Consider the following 16,008-nt stretch of genomic DNA (forward strand, 5'->3'; position numbering starts at 1 on the left):
CCTTGGGTGTGGTGTTGATCTTGATCATGTAGTCGAACTTGTGTTGGATGCTCAAGGTTGATGTTGTCCATCAAGAGTTGGGAGCACCACTAGTAGTTTGAGTTCCTATTCCTACATGGGTTAATCTTGCAAGGAAGAGCACTTGTGCATCCAAATTGATAATCAAGAAATTTGACATATGGAAGTAGTCAAAGGATATGTATAGTGAGTTCATGCTTCCTTGTAATCAACAACCAACTTATAGAAACTTGGTGACGTAGAAATTGCTTGGAATGTGAGTGACTTGCAATTTCCTAGAATGAGGCTCATCCAAGTACCTACATGGGTTAGATAACATGCAAGGGTACAAGTATAGATCCAAGACAAATGATCATCATCATAAGAGAGATATCAAGGATTAGTCACAAAAGGCTCATGCCTTGCATGTATCTAAATGGAATCTCTATTCCAAGTTTGAGGCATCAACGATGTTCAATTCTCCTCTCAAACGGCAAAATACTTTCTCATCAAGTGGTTTGGGAATATATTTGCCAATTGCTTATCGGTGCGAACATGCCACGATAAAAAAAAGACACATCCGTGACATGTTGGGCCGAACGAAAAAAATTTATGTCATGCTTATGACACTTCTATGACGATAATTGTGACAAAACCCGGTATCATCATAGATGTGGTGGGCTCCTTTTTCTATGACAAAAAATCATGACAGAAAATGGGTTTTTCATCCTGGGCGGGCCGCAGACGCAGCTGCATGACATTCTTTGGGCCGTCCATGACAGGAAAAAACCATGGTAGAAGCGAGGGCGAGGAAAATATTGGGGATTTCCCGGTTACGGTGGGTGGTCGGGGGCCGAGCGATGTGTGTTTCTCTCGTACACGTACGCGCGTGTGCGAGGCGTTGCACTCTAACTGAACCCGAGCGAGGCGTTGGGCTCTAACTAAACCCGAGCGATTTCACTGCAAGATACACGTTACTGAACCCGAGCGATCAATCGATCCCTTGCTGTTAACTGAACCCGAGTGATTCTTCGCTGCTACTGCTAACTGAAGCCGGTCGAACACTACTGCCTCCTTCCCTTGATGAACAGTGAGCGTTGTTGGGGGGGTATGGATGAACAGTTCCCGGTGGGGGGTTGGATGAACAGGACCCTGTGGTAGTAGAGGCCGTTGCCGCTGGATTAACAGGATCCCGATTGATCGAGCCGGTGGAGGGCTGGATGAACAGGACCCCATGGAGGGCTGGATGAACAGGACCCCGTGGAGGGCTGGTTGAACAGTAGCCGGTGGAGGGCTGGATGAACAGTAGCCCGTGGAGGAGTGGTTGAACAGGACCCCGTGGAGAGGGCTGGTTGAACAGTAGCCGGTGGAGGAGCGCGCGGTGGAGGCTGGATGAACAGGAGCCTGTGGATGAACAATTGCATGTGGAGGCTGGAGGAGGTCGACGGTGGATGAACAGTAGCCCGTGGAGGCAGCCGACCGTGGAGATGAACATTATCCCGTGGAGTCCCGTTTTGCGGTACGCCACACCCCTCCCGATGAACAGGACCCCCGTTTCGACCGTAGCGCTCCAACACAAGTCTGTTTCCTCCTTTTTGCGGTACGCCACACCCCTCCCGATCAACAGGACCCCGTTTCGACCGTAGGAGGTCCAAGAGAAGTCCGTTTCCTCTGTTTTCAGGTACATCAGACCCCTCCCAATGAACAGGATCCCGTTTCGACCGTGGCCGGTCGAACACAAGGCCGTTTCCTCCGTTCTGCGGTACGCCAGGCCTCGTTTCCATCGGCTATTTCGTCCAAGCCGGTTGGCTCCCCATGAACAGCACGCGTTCCGTTGCCTCCCGATGAACATGACGCATTCAGTTGCCTCCCCATGAACACGACGACGACGCAGTTTCTCCGTTCCGACCCAGCCATGTACACGAGCCCTTGCCGTACGTATGCGCGAGTAGGCGTTCGAGACCCTGCCCGTATGTACGTACGTGGCCGTATTTACTTTCTTGCACCCTGGCTGTTGTACGTACGTGTACATGCTATGTGCGCGCCTCTACTACGACACGTGCGCGCCTCTACATCGACCAGTATGTACGTACACGTTCGCGACCAGAATGACAATGCTACGTACACTTCGACCAGGTGGGTCCCGACTGTCAGGCACTTCCTTGCGTGCGAAGATGTAGCTGGTGGGTCCCAGCAGTCAGGGGGCGAATCGTTTTTTTCCATAATATGGACACACTTCCTTGCGTGTGAAGATGTAGCTGGTGGGTCCCAGCAGTCAGGGGGGAAACATTTTTTTCATGAAATACAGTGGCCCGTCCGGTGGGTGTCGGTGTCAAAATCGGCAGATCTTGGGTAGGGGGTCCCAAGCTGCGTGTCTTAGGATCAATGGTAACATGGACACGGGATTTTACCCAGCTTTGGGATCTCTCGAAGAGATAATACCCTACATGCTGCTTTTGATTGTATTCGATGCGTATGATTATAGAGTTGATCTACCTCCAGATCATATGTTGTGGTCTAAACCCTAGAAGTATGATGAGTAATGTCATGATGCTCTATCGACTAGCCTAGCCTTGGATTATATAATGTACCAGAGGCCTAGGATAACAAGAGTCCTAGTTGAATGCGCCGGTGGAGAGGAGTCCTTGTCTTGATCACCAAGTCTTGTGGAATGTTCCTCGTGTATACATCGGCTGTCCGAACCTGCCCATGAGCAACCGGCCATGGGGGTCCTCGGCCCAATCCAACTGATCACGAGATAACGTGGTGCGTACCCCCTAGTACAGGACACCGTCAGTAGCCCCCTGAACCGGTCTTCAAGTTGGGGACGCTCCTCGATTCTTCCGGATTATTCTTCATCTTTAGTCGTCGGTCTTGAAAACTGGTTCAACAAATCATCTCATCTTCGATCTTGAGGATCGCCAAAGGGAATCCGAAGAGTTTACACATCGGGTATCCGAGGAGCCCCTTTAAGTTCTCGGCCTTTATCAATGCCTTGTTATTATTTTTTACGCCACACCTCGGGTTTGAAGTTGTTCCCATGCGGCGGTGTCCTCTTGCATCCGAGCTCTAACGCCGGAGTGCATTCGAGATATCTTTTGCAGCCGAGCACCAACACCGGATTATATCCGAGCTCCAATGCGGGACTATATTCGAGCTCCAACGCCAGACTATATCCGAGGTGTCATAGATCACCTTAGCTTGAAAAAGTTTGAAGGAGGTTATCCGAGTTTAACGCTGAAAAGTTCTCTATGGAACGAGCCATTCGAATCCGAGCTTTATGTCGGTCCACTTCCGAGCTCCAACGATGGTCAGCGTCCGAGGTGTCGTAAACTACCTCGGTCTTTTAAAAGACTGAACGGATTCAGCCGAGCATAATGCCGGAAATGCCCTCTATGGAGCCAGCCACTGGCGCCCGAGCTTTATTCGAGACTGCTTCCGAGGTGGTGCACCACCCCGACCACGAGCTAATTTTTCTGTGAATATTTTTTATTGGTGCAATTTATTCTCTGCCGAGATATATAGCCAGTGTATATCCAGTAGCCCTCAAGGTGTGTGTCGGTCTAAAACCCGAGATGCACCTGAAGGAAAACATAAAACTGCTGATCCTGGTAGCCCCTGAGACTCAGGTCGATTTGCAAAATCAGCCTGAGGATCAACTCCTAGCTCGGCAGCATACGTAGGAATAGAAACGCGGTGTAATATATTAGAAATAATGATCGGTGGAGAGGCCCCTGAAAGAGGGTTGTGAGAAGACGTCGTGATATATTAGCTTGATGCCAGATAAGTCCCAGATGGTACTTACTGTTGTCCGAAGACACGCTTGCCCATAGCCCGGTCATGCCGAACACTGAGCACTTTGAATTCTCTGCATTGAATAAGCAATGCAGTAGCCCTCGAGACACTGGTCGGGTGGAAACACCAGATCAGGGGATTGATGTGCCCCTTTAATATTTATAAATAATGAGCGCGAAGCCCAGTAGCCCCCGAGCCTTAATGTGGGCACGGGTGGCCGAATTAAGGATCGATATCCGTTTGACAGAAAAAATTGTTGCGTTTAACACAAACTTCTCGGAAAGAGAATAAAGATCTCTTAAAGGAGCTTAGAGCTGGTCAAAATCTGAGCTCACCAAGGTAGGCCCCAAGGGGTTTAAAAGATGGATTGCAGTAAATGGATTTTACTCACAATTTTTATGTGTAATGATTCTATGTATCCAAGTAGTTTACATCATGAATGCTCGGATCCGCATTGTACAACAACCTTGTTGACCGACCATTGGCTTCAACCTCCTCTGCCAGTGGCCGGGGAGTGTTTGTCCTACTTTATAAAGCCTTTACAAGGGCAAAGGTTTACGACAAACAAGGATATCCGGCCATACGGTTTTATAAACAAAGGTATGCGAAGAGGATGTTATATTACTATTTGATGTAAGAAACATCTCCCAAAGAAAACAATCCCGCTATCGGTTCCTTTCTTTGGGTTGTCATGCCGATCATGATCATGAAACCTCAACTCCGATCAATGCAGGAGAAAAATATTGAGTATTTAGTTCGGGGTAACTTCCCGATCTCTATGGCTTTTAATGGACCAAAATTTTCACTTCCGTCGTTGCCGACCAATTATATTCTTTAAGATGGCTAGCTTTCGGCTTCTCCCAGTCTAAGGTACTAACACGGATGACCCGGAAGTAACAATCACAGAGGTGCTCCCTTTACCTCCTAGCCGAACAATCGGGGACGTAGGGGTAATCACAGGAGCCAGGCAACCCAGCTTGGCCGAAATCTTAAAGTCAAATTGATGCATATTTATGGCTTTATAACGATGATTACGGAAGGCGGCTGTCGGTGTCAAAACCGGCGGATCTCGGGTAGGGGGTCTTGAACTGTGCGTCTAGGATCGATGGTAACAGGAGACGGGGGACACAATGTTTACCCAGGTTCGGGCCCTCTCTATGGAGGTAATACCCTACTTCCTGCTTGATTGATCTTGATGAATATGAGTATTACAAGAGTTGATCTACCACGAGATCGTAATGGCTAAACCCTAGAAGTCTAGCTTGTATGACTATGGTAATGAGTATTCGGTCCTATAGACCTAACCCTCTGGTTCATATAGACACCGGAGGGATCTAGGTTTACACAAAGTCGGTTACAGAGAAAGGAAATCTTCATATTTGATCGCCAAGCTTGCCTTCCACGCCAAGGAGAGTCCCATCCAGACACGGGTGAGAGTCTTCGGTCTTCGTATCTTCACAGCCCATCAGTCCGGCCCATGGCTAACGGGTCGGACGCCCGAGGACCCCTTAGTCCAGGACTCCCTCAGTAGCCCCTGAACTAGGCTTCAATGACGAGGTGTCCGGCACACAGATTGTCTTCGGCATTGCAAGGCGGGTTCCCCTTTCTGAACTCCAAGATAGTCTCCGGACGAGAGATGTGTCCGGATCTGCAACATAAATACCACACACACAGCCATAGAGAGTATAATATTTCACGAGTCCAATCTGTTGACAACTTTTTGCAATGTGACATTATGCTGGCCCGGTCTTTATTTCGGACCGTTTCTTGCCCTGCCATTCCACGTCGATTCCTTGGGAATAGGCATGTTTTAAGGCCCGAGAGGAGGCGTTTCGATATTCACAGCCTTTATAGAGGGGTGACCCGCCCTTCTCCTCTGTGCTTGCTACTTCTTCAGCTTTCCCCACCTCGAGCTCTAACACCCGGGCTTCAATCACCACGAACCTCGATCATGTTCGGCTCCAGCCTTCAAGGCCGGTGGGTGGCTTCTTCTGTTACAGAGGAAGACATCGCGAAACTCCGAACGGCAAGATATCTGGCCGCAGAAATCTTCCACCGGCTCCCTGCTGAAGGGCAGGTTATTCCTACCCCTAGATCCGGCGAGAGGGTCGTGTTTATCTCCCACTTCCTCCGAGGTTTAGGGTTTGCTCTCAATCCCTTTGTTCGTGGGCTCATGTTCTATTACGGGCTAGATTTTCACGATCTGGCCTCGAACTCCTTCCTTCTCATATCGGCACTTATCGCTACGTGCGAAGCTTTCCTCCGAATCCCTCCACACTTCGGCTTATGGCTGAAGACCTTCAATGTGAAGCCGCAGGTGATTGAGGGGAGACAAGCGGAGTGTGGTGGTGCCACAGTGAGCAAGCTTACTAACGCTCCTTGGCTAAAAGGATCCTTTACATAATCTTCAAATTTATGGCAGCAGGAGTGGTTCTATATCACCGAGCCTCGTGGTTCCAAGTGGGCCGCTGCTCCTGCGTTTCTATCTAGCCCTCCGACTCAACTCGCATCGTGGATCAATAAGGGGCTAGACTGGGGATCAATCGATGAAGTGCGAACTCTGCAGAGCCGCATCCGAAGCCTCCTCAAGAAGGACATCGATCTTATCAATGTGGTTCAAGTAATGCTAGTTCGCCAGACTCTACCGTGCCAACGACAGCCTCTCCGCCTGTGGGAGTTTAATCCGGAAGGAGCGCGAACCCTCCAACACTTCTTTGGCACTACGCACAAAGGGATGTGGAATTTTTTCGGGAAACGAAAACAATGGCCGGATACCAACGAGGACATCAGCCTCGATTGCAACCATCCGGACACCCCGGTAAGCGCTTAACTCCCGAACACTTTAAGTACGCTATAGTATGTTACTAAGCATACTGTCTTTTTCCAGGGCTGGATAAAGAAAGCGGAGCGAATCCGGTGTTCGGCCCCCTCCCTGAAGACTTAGCGGATTCCGTATTAACAAGGATGCTGGCCCCGGCTCCATACCAGGTGCCGGTGGAGGAGGACAAGGTGGGAAGGGGGAGGACCAAAAGGGGCCTCCATCCTGAAGGTATATCAGACAGTACGTCCGGGGGAATCAAAATTCCATCGTCCGAAGACAAAAGTGAAGGAGAAGTCAAGGTACCTTCCCCCCAGGGTAAGAAAAGGACCGCCTCCGAATATTGGGAGGAAAAGGCCCCCAAGCGAGGCAAGATGCCATCGGCAGGTGGCTCAGGCTTGGAAGACGACGTTGTCGCACTGTTCCATAGTGAGGATAAGCCTCTAGCCAAATCGTAAGTTGAACAAGGGAGTTCTTAAACATATCTCGTTCCTTTCCCGCTACCAAGGTAACATTGGGAATATATATTTTGCAGTCCGGCACACTGTCCTCTTCAACAATCCTCCTCCTCGGGGGACCTTCTTCCAGAGATGATGGAGAGAGAAACACCTGCACCAATTTCCTCGCCCAATAAGGCGGACGACTGTGAAGTGTCATCCCGGAGGGTCTCTCCCGATTAGCAAGCAATGCGGGGGATGAAGAAGACATCACCCGGAGGTGATACCCCAATCGCCCAGGGTTCGGGGGCCAACAATGAAGGCCCCGGACTATCCGGTTTACAGTCGAAGATGATTGTAGGGACGAGCAAACAGGTTCCTTCAAAGGGAGGCCGTGCTCCAACGGCGGCTTCCGAAGATCCGGAAGCGCCGGATATGTTGACGAACATGCTGCGACAAGCGTCCGTCTCAGAGGAACACCGTACCTTGATGGGTACGGTTGTTGAGAGGGTTCAGCCCGCGAAGAGCGGATTGCATGAAGCCTTCACGAGCCTGCTAAGAGGCTTCGAGGTTTGTGATGTAATATTTTCAACAGCGTTTTATTCGCAACATGCACCTGTGTATAGGTAGTAGCCCCTGAGACCGGATTGGTTTCCCAAGGGGGCGATCAGAGGATCAAAAGAGATATGCTCAGGGAATGATGTGATTGAATTGGAACACAGGCAATTTCCCCTCAGTGGCCACCCGGACTACAGAAGTCACCGAGCTTCAGCAGAAGCTTGATGTGGCGAGTGAGGACATCACGCTTATCCACAAGCGTCTTGACGAGTCACAAGGTATGTATTTGGGGCAGTCATTATATGCACTTGCTTATAATATAAGTGGGACGTGAAGGAGTGTATGCTAAAGTATGCATAACTGCAGATGGTGCTGCCGCGGTGGAGATTCTTCGGGCGGAACTATTCCGAGTCAAGGAGCAGGCCCGGTTTAGTAATGCGGCTGCCGAAAAGGCATCAGCCGAATTGAAGGCGGAATAGGCTGCTCGGCATCAGGACGAGGAGAAAATATCCAAGATGACGCGTGAGCTCGAAGGTGCCGCTAGCCGCTGTGAATTTCTCGAGAAGGATAATAAAGCAAAAGCGGCTGATCTTGATAAGGCCTTACGAGAGGCAAAAGAAGTATGGTCCAAGTCTAGAGCGGCTCGGGAGGAGATCCGGCAAGCTGGGGAGATCGCGGCTGGTAAGCCCTTTTTATTGCAAACTAAGTTTGGCGATCCGAATTATACCCCGCTTAACCAAGTGTGGAGTTCTCCAGACGCGTTATTGGACTTGCCGAAGAGTGCGGCTGACGCGGCGCAGTTTTACCAAGCGCAAGAAGGATATACAACGGAGAAGCTTTTCTAGTCACAGTTCGGTGCGTCGAAGCGCCCGCCATTGCTAAACGAACAGATGACCCAATGGGCCGAGCTTCACAGGCTGTTCGGTGCTGCCATGAAGGACGTCGTGGTCTGGCTGTGGCCAACCGAGCCAATTCCGGATAGTTATTTTGGTTTGGTGCAGCGACTTGCTGACGCGGCGCCGCATATCGATGTTGGGAAGCAATCAACGTGCATTGAAGGTGCACGGATGGCCTTTTCCCATGTCAAGACATACTGGGCGAAGATGAAGGCCACCGATGTTGCAGCGAAGAGTCCACCCAAGGGCAAGGATCGTCACACGCCAGAGCACTATTTCGAGGATGTCTTAGAGGGTGCCTGCTTAATAGAGGGTCAATGCTCGAAAGATGTAATTTTCGAGTGAATTGTATGAAAAAGAGAATATTATAATAAGGCTAGTTTCTTTTTAGTTTCGCCTAAAAAACTTTTTCTTCCTCCTGTGCGGCCGTTTTTTGTATAATCTGGAAGTTTTCTAGTCGTCGGCTTGAGCCCCCTCGTAAAAAATACGGGGGTGTTCGGAAGAGCATTTGATCACTCTTGACCCAACGTCTTGGTCCATTAAGGAGGTGTCAATGCGGCGAACTAGGCAATCGGACTATAGGGCGTTAACACTTTCACTTAGCCATAGGAGTTTTATGGTGGGTCTACGATATAGCCCCGGGTATGCACGCGGCTTATTCCAATATGGTGCGTTGCATATGTGACCTGAAGAAAAGGTCCATCGTATAATACGGAGGGAATCGCGACAGATCCCGATAAGTCATCGAGTGGTTGACCAGCTCGCCGCATCATGACAGTCAGTTTTCGGCTTTCTCTACTGAGGTGCTTGACCAGATGAACCAGAAGCACAATTGCAGTAGTTCTCCCTTTACTACCTTAGCCGATAGAGCGGAACATAAGGTAGCAAGCACAGGAGCCGAGCAACCCAACTATTGACCCAAGACATGATTCAGAGCTGATGCATATAAGGCCAAACTCGCGACGCCGAGGTACGCTATAGAGCTGTTCGGACTTTGTCGGCAACTCATTTGTTCTCATCCCAAGCCCCTGGCAAGTTATGCCGAGGTGTGAAAACATCCAAAGGAGCAAATTTCAGAAAAAGGCGAATGCTGAATAAAGATTATGTTCACTGGGACCTGAGTGATATGCCAATCGTTATGTTACAGATAAAAACGGCACGGCCCCGGCTATTTGACATGCCAGGGGTCGAAGGCTGAGGAAAAAGGCACCTTACAGGCTCGAAATATAGAGTGCGGTCTACAAAAAGTTATTTTGGACCTCCTGTCGCACGTCTGCGTCGCCTGTCCTCGGTTAAGGGACTCCTTTGACGGGAATGGCCTTTGGATAAATGTACGAACCCGAACTCCGATAGAGTCCGTGAGATAACCAGCCTATGAGTCACCTGTGGAGGGAACATAAGAAAGAAAAAGGTAGTTAGAAGAAATGGGAGAGGCTGTGGAAGTGCTTGCAAGTCCTTTCGTATTGTGCTTCCGCCGATGCCCAGGGTATTTCAAGTGCATAATTATGTATGCGCAGTACCGAATTCACAGGCGTTTCAAGCGAACGGCGGAAGCCGAATTGCTAGTCCAGTATGGACATTAATCGGTCATGTTGAATGGAGACCGGCGGCTTAATGGCCGATGAGGTGTGCGGTGTGACAGGGCCGCTATGCAGTTCGGCTGAGTTAGCCGTGGTGTGCTCTTCTGTACAGAGGGAGTGTTCCGTGCGTTCCCCTGTAGGGGTGTGCGTCACATATGCCATGTTCACTGTTTTTACTTCGGGGGGAAACTGCTTTTGACCCCTAGTATTTGTTTGGTGAGTTTCGTCACTGTCGCTATCACCGGGCGGCCTCCTCCCCTTGTGTTCGGCGTTGAACTTGCCGGCCTGCTTGAAGACACAACAGCTTCTGTTGGTATGATTGGCTGGTTTGTTGGGGTGGCCATGAATCTGGCAGGGCCTATCCAGTATCTTGTCTAGAGCGGCTGGTCCGTCCTTGTTTGCCTTGAATGGCTTTTTTCATTGACCGGGTTTGGGACCGTTGAATCCAGCATTGACCGCTGTGTCCTGTGTTTTTTCATTGTGTTTGTGCTTGCTGCATCGCGGCTTTCCAATGCCGTCTCGGACTTCGGACACGCCCGGATCGCTGGCGCTGCTGTTTTTATGAGCCAGCCAGCTGTCTTCGCCCGCGCAAAAGCGGGTCATCAGAGCAGTAAGGGCTGACATGGATTTTGGTTTTTCTTGTCCGAGGTGGCGGGCGAGCCATTCGTCTTGGACGCTGTGTTTGAAGGCCGCTAGGGCTTCAGCGTCCGGACAGTCGACGATTTGGTTCTTTTTAACTGAGAATCTAGTCCAGAGCTTCTTGGCTGACTCTCCGGGCTGTTGGACAATGTGACTTAAGTCATCGGCATCTGGTGGCCGGACATATGTTCCTTGGAAGTTGTCGCAGAAGGCGTTTTCCAAGTCCTCCTAGCTGCCGATAGAGTTTTCCGGCAGACTGTTTAACCAGTACTGAGCTGGTCCGTTGAGTTTTAGCGGTAGGTATTTGATGGCATGGAGGTCATCTCCACGGGCCATATGGATATGGAGAAGAAAATCCTCGATCCACACCGCGGGGTCAGTTGTTCCATCGTATGATTTGATATTCACGGGTTTAAACCCTTTTGGGAATTCGTGCTCCACTACTTCATCAGTGAAGCAGAGTGGGTGTGCGGCGCCTCTATATTGGGCCACGTTGCGACGTAGTTCAGATGGAGTCCATCTGCGGAGTTCGGCCCGAGAGTGACTAGGCTTGTTTCGTCCGAATAGGTGGCCGTCGTCACGTGTCGGGGCACGCCCTCGCGATCCGTAGATCGATCTAGTATGTCCTGCATTATTATCCAATTTTTGCCGTAGGTCGTGGGTATGTCCCCGAGCTGTTTTATCTCTACCTTTATGGTGAGGTGGAGCAGGCTGGTGTTCGGCTTGAGTTGCCGCTTTGTCCCGACCCCGTGGTGGTCGGTCAGCCGCATTGCGCGATGATGGTATGGGCTCCAACGCCTCATCATCAAACTGAGGTAGCAATTTACGATGCGGGTAACTTTTGGCTGGGCGATTAAGGCCGTATTATTCGGCTGCCAGGACATCATTCCATTTATCATTGAGTAGATCTTGATCAGCTTGAAGCTGCTGCTGCTTCTTTTTCAGGCTCCTTGCAGTGGCTATTAGCCGGCGTTTAAAGCGCTCCTGCTCGAGAGGTTCCTCGGGTACGATGAAATCCTCATTGCCGAGGCTCTCCTCGTCCTCGGAGAGTGGCAGATAATGGCTGTCCTCCGAGTGTTCATGTGTGGCCTGTTCATCGGGGCTAACGTGCCCGTTTTTTGTTCCTCCTGTTCGGAAATTATCTCAACAGGGCCTTCATCGTTTTCGGCATCGTCCAGAGTATTATTTTCTCTGGTGCCAGTATTGTTGTTTTCGGAACGACGTGACTTAGAGCGGCGGCGGGAGCGCCGACGTTTGGGCTGTGTCTCAGGGGGTTTATCCTCAACTGGATCTTCTTTGTCATTGTCATTAGTTTCTTTAGGTGTATCCACCATGTATACATCGTGCGAAGAAGTGGCCGTCCAGCGTCCAGTAAATGGCGGGTTTTAGCCGTGCTCCTCATCGGCATCGTCGTCCATACCATCGATGTCTTCGGAGCCGTAATCGAGCATGTCGGTTAAGTCTTCGACAATGGCTATGAAGTGGGTGGCCGGTGGGAAACAAAATTCTCCATCATCAGCCTCCAGTTCGAATCGTACATAATTCGGCAATGAGTCCCTCGCCAAGGACAAATTCTTTAATGAGTTTAGCACATCGCTAAAAGGCGAGTGTCGGAAGATGTCTGTGGCGCTGAATTCGAAGATTGATAACCGATCAAGCTCGGCGTCCGTGGACGCACATGGTTTGGAATTTATAGCCGGAAACGAGTCCGGAGTTCCTGTGACACAGATATCACATGAGGCTAAGCCTGTGTGCGGCTCCAACGCCGCGGAATCTGTGGCCTCCGTGGCGGGGTTGAGCTTCCCATCCTCGGATGGCGCGATCTGCTCCGGATCTAAGGCCAGAGTAGTTACAGGAGCTATCTCCTGGATGTGGTCCGATGACATATTTAAGTCATGTTCATCGAGGTGACAGGGGGCGGCTGTGTAACGCCCACGATGCGGCTATATCTCCCACGTGTCGAGGCACGACTTAGAGGCATAACCGCATAGTGGTTTTGTCGCAAGAAGGGTCATCTTCACACAATCCCATGTAATGAACAAGAATGGGATAAAGAGTTGGCTTACAATCGCCACTTCACACAATACATAATAAATATCATCATTCATCATTCAAAATACAATCATATGGACCGACTACGGTCAAAATCCAGATGAAAATAAGACAACCCCAAATGCTAGATCCCCGATCGTCCCAACTGGGCTCCACTACTGATCATCAGGAAAGGACACATAGTAACGACCACGTTCCTCGTCGAACTCCCACTTGAGATCGACGCCATCATCTGCACTGGCATCATCGGCACCTGCAACTGGTGTTGGAAGTATTTGTGAGTCACGGGGACTCAGCAATCTCACACCCGCGAGATCAAGACTATTTAAGCTTAAAGGGGGGAATGGTGCAAAGAGGTGGAGCTGCAGCGGCAAAAGCATATATGGTGGCTAACTTACGCAAATGAGAGCGAGAAGAGAAGCAACGGAACGGACGTCATCTAGCAATGATCAAGAAGTGATCCTGAACACCTACTTACGTCATACATAACACAGACCGTGTTCACTTCCCGGACTCCGCCGAGAAGAGACCATCACGGCTACACACGCACTTGGTGTATTTTAATTGGGTCAAGTGACAAGTTATCTACAACCGGACATTAACAAATTCCCATCTGCCTCATAACCGCGGGCACGGCTTTCGAAAGATATTTCCCTGCAGGGGTGTCCCAACTTAGCCCATCATAAGCTCTCACGGTCAACGAAGGATAAACCTTCTCCCGGAAAGACCCGATCAGTCTCGGAATCCCGGTTTACAAGACATCTCGACAATGGTAAAACAAGACCAGCAAAGCCACCCGAATGTGCCGACAAATCCCGATAGGAGCTGCACATATCTCGTTCTCAGGGCACACCGGATGAGACATCCTACGAGTAAAACCAGACCTCGAGTTTCCAGGAGGTGGCCCCGCAGTCTGCTCAGTTTGGACCAACACTCGAAGGAGCACTGGCCCGGGGGGGTTAAAATAAGATGACCCTCGGGCTCGCGAAAACCCGGGGGAAAAGGCTTAGGTAGCAACTGGTAAAACCAAGGTTGGGCCATGCTGGAGGAGTTTTATTCAAGGCGAACTGTCAAGGGGGTCCCATAAATCACCCGACCGTGTAAGGAACGCAAACTCAAGGAACATAATCCCGGTATAACAGTAACTAGGGCGGCAAGAGTGGAACAAAACACCAGGCATAAGGCCGAGCCTTCCACCCTTCACCAAAATATATAGATGCATTAATTAAATAAGAGATATTGTGATATCCCAACATATCCATGTTCCGACATGGAACAAACTTCAACTTCACCTGCAACTAGCAACGCTATAAGAGGGGCTGAGCAAAAGCGGTAACTTAGCCAAACAACGGTTTGCTAGGAAAGGATGGTTAGGGGCTGACATGGATGAGATAGGAGACATGATATAGCAAGTGATAGGTAGCGGAGCATGGCAATAGAGCGAACAACTAGCATAGCAAAGATAGAAGTGATTTCGAGGGGTGGTCATCTTGCCTGCAAGATTCTCAGAGTTGTCGAAAGCTTGATCCTCGTAAGCGTACTCGACAGGTTCCTCGTTCACGAACTCGTCTCCCGGCTCTACCCAAGACAAGAACACAAACAAACGGAACCACAATCAACAACGAGAAATGCACAAGCAACATGATGCAAAACATGTATGATATGCAAGATATGATATGCGATGCATATGCGTGCTCCGGAAGGGAAATGATGAACATGGCAGTAACTTGGCAAACCAAGCATGCCACTGGAAAGATGAGATGATTTCGGTCGAAATCGATATAAAGATCACCGGAATCGGATGCACGGTTTGCAAATGGCAAGCAAAACAAGAATGACACTAATCTGCGATAAACAGCAAGATAGCACTTAAAATGCAACAAGTAGCAATGCTACAGCACCCCAACATAGAAACAAAGCCCATGGCAATAATCTACAGGAGATGCTTGACAAAAGATAAACACTGAGCTACGGCTAGTTCACAACATATCAAGCTCAAACAAGCATGGCAAAAGTGCAAAAGATTACAGGTTCACAGACTTGGTGAAAAACTGGACATGGCAGAAATCAGCATCAGGTAGCAATGTTCAGAGCACGAAATCAACATGCTACAGGAACTTAACATAGCAAAACAAGGCATGGTAGTGTTCTACTAAATGCACATGAAAAAAGTCCCTTACTGACCATCAGCCAAAAAGGATCAGAAGATATGATGGCAAGCATGTAAACATAGCAAGTTTCGTTATCAGGTTTCAGACTTAGCAGAAAAACAGAGCATGGCAGAAATGTTAATATGTAGGCCTCTTTGTGAGCTTGATGCACTCACTACAGAGCAATGCATGACAACCCAAGCATACCTACAGCAAGATGGCATGTTTATGAAGCTATCCATGGAAGAACAATTACATAGCATGTATGGAACAACTACAATAAGCTTGGCAAGATTGCAAATCTTGTCAAGAATCTGCCAGAAATATTTTATAGCAAAAGTAGAGCAATATTGACTCATGCTATGGTACTCTAAAATTGCAAACAATTGCAGAAATGGATCACTTACAGCTATATCTACAAAACATCCTTACTGAACATCTCCAAAATATGCATGGATCTCCCTCTAGCATCAAGTTTACATGGCAACAAAATTACAGCAGACGAGGACTTGAAATCACTAAGTCCCTGAAATCAGAATTATTACGGGGCCTACTTTGCATGTTTGTGCTAGTCACCACAAAGATCACAAAAATACATGGACTATACCACTGGAAAGATGGCATGGCATACTTCAAAACACATGTAGAGCTCATGCCCAAAAGATGCACAGAATAAATGATACAAAAATGACAAATCTCCAAGTCCTGATAAGAACGAGAGATCAACAGCAACTAGCCCTCTTCCAACGAAGATTTGGGCATCAATATGACCTCTAATGAACATGGTGCAATTGAACAAAATGAAGAGCATCACGAGGCGAACAATTTGACATATTATACGCACGAATCGGAGCTACATGCACAAAATTATCGCATCGGGAACAGGAGCATATGCTGAAGATTTCTGGGACTTAGAGAAAAAGAGGGGGGTTCGAGGAAAGTCAACGGGGGAGTTACCGATCCAGATCTGGCCGGACTACAGGAGCTCGGGCTCGGCTCCGGCGGCGAGGCAGTGGCCGGCGAGGCCTGGCCGGAGGAGGGGAGGGCCGAGGGAGGAGAGGCGGCGCCGGAGGAGGGGGTCGCCGG

The sequence above is a fragment of the Triticum aestivum genome, chromosome 4D, assembly GCF_018294505.1.
Source record: "Triticum aestivum cultivar Chinese Spring chromosome 4D, IWGSC CS RefSeq v2.1, whole genome shotgun sequence".
Taxonomy (NCBI): Eukaryota; Viridiplantae; Streptophyta; class Magnoliopsida; order Poales; family Poaceae; genus Triticum; species Triticum aestivum.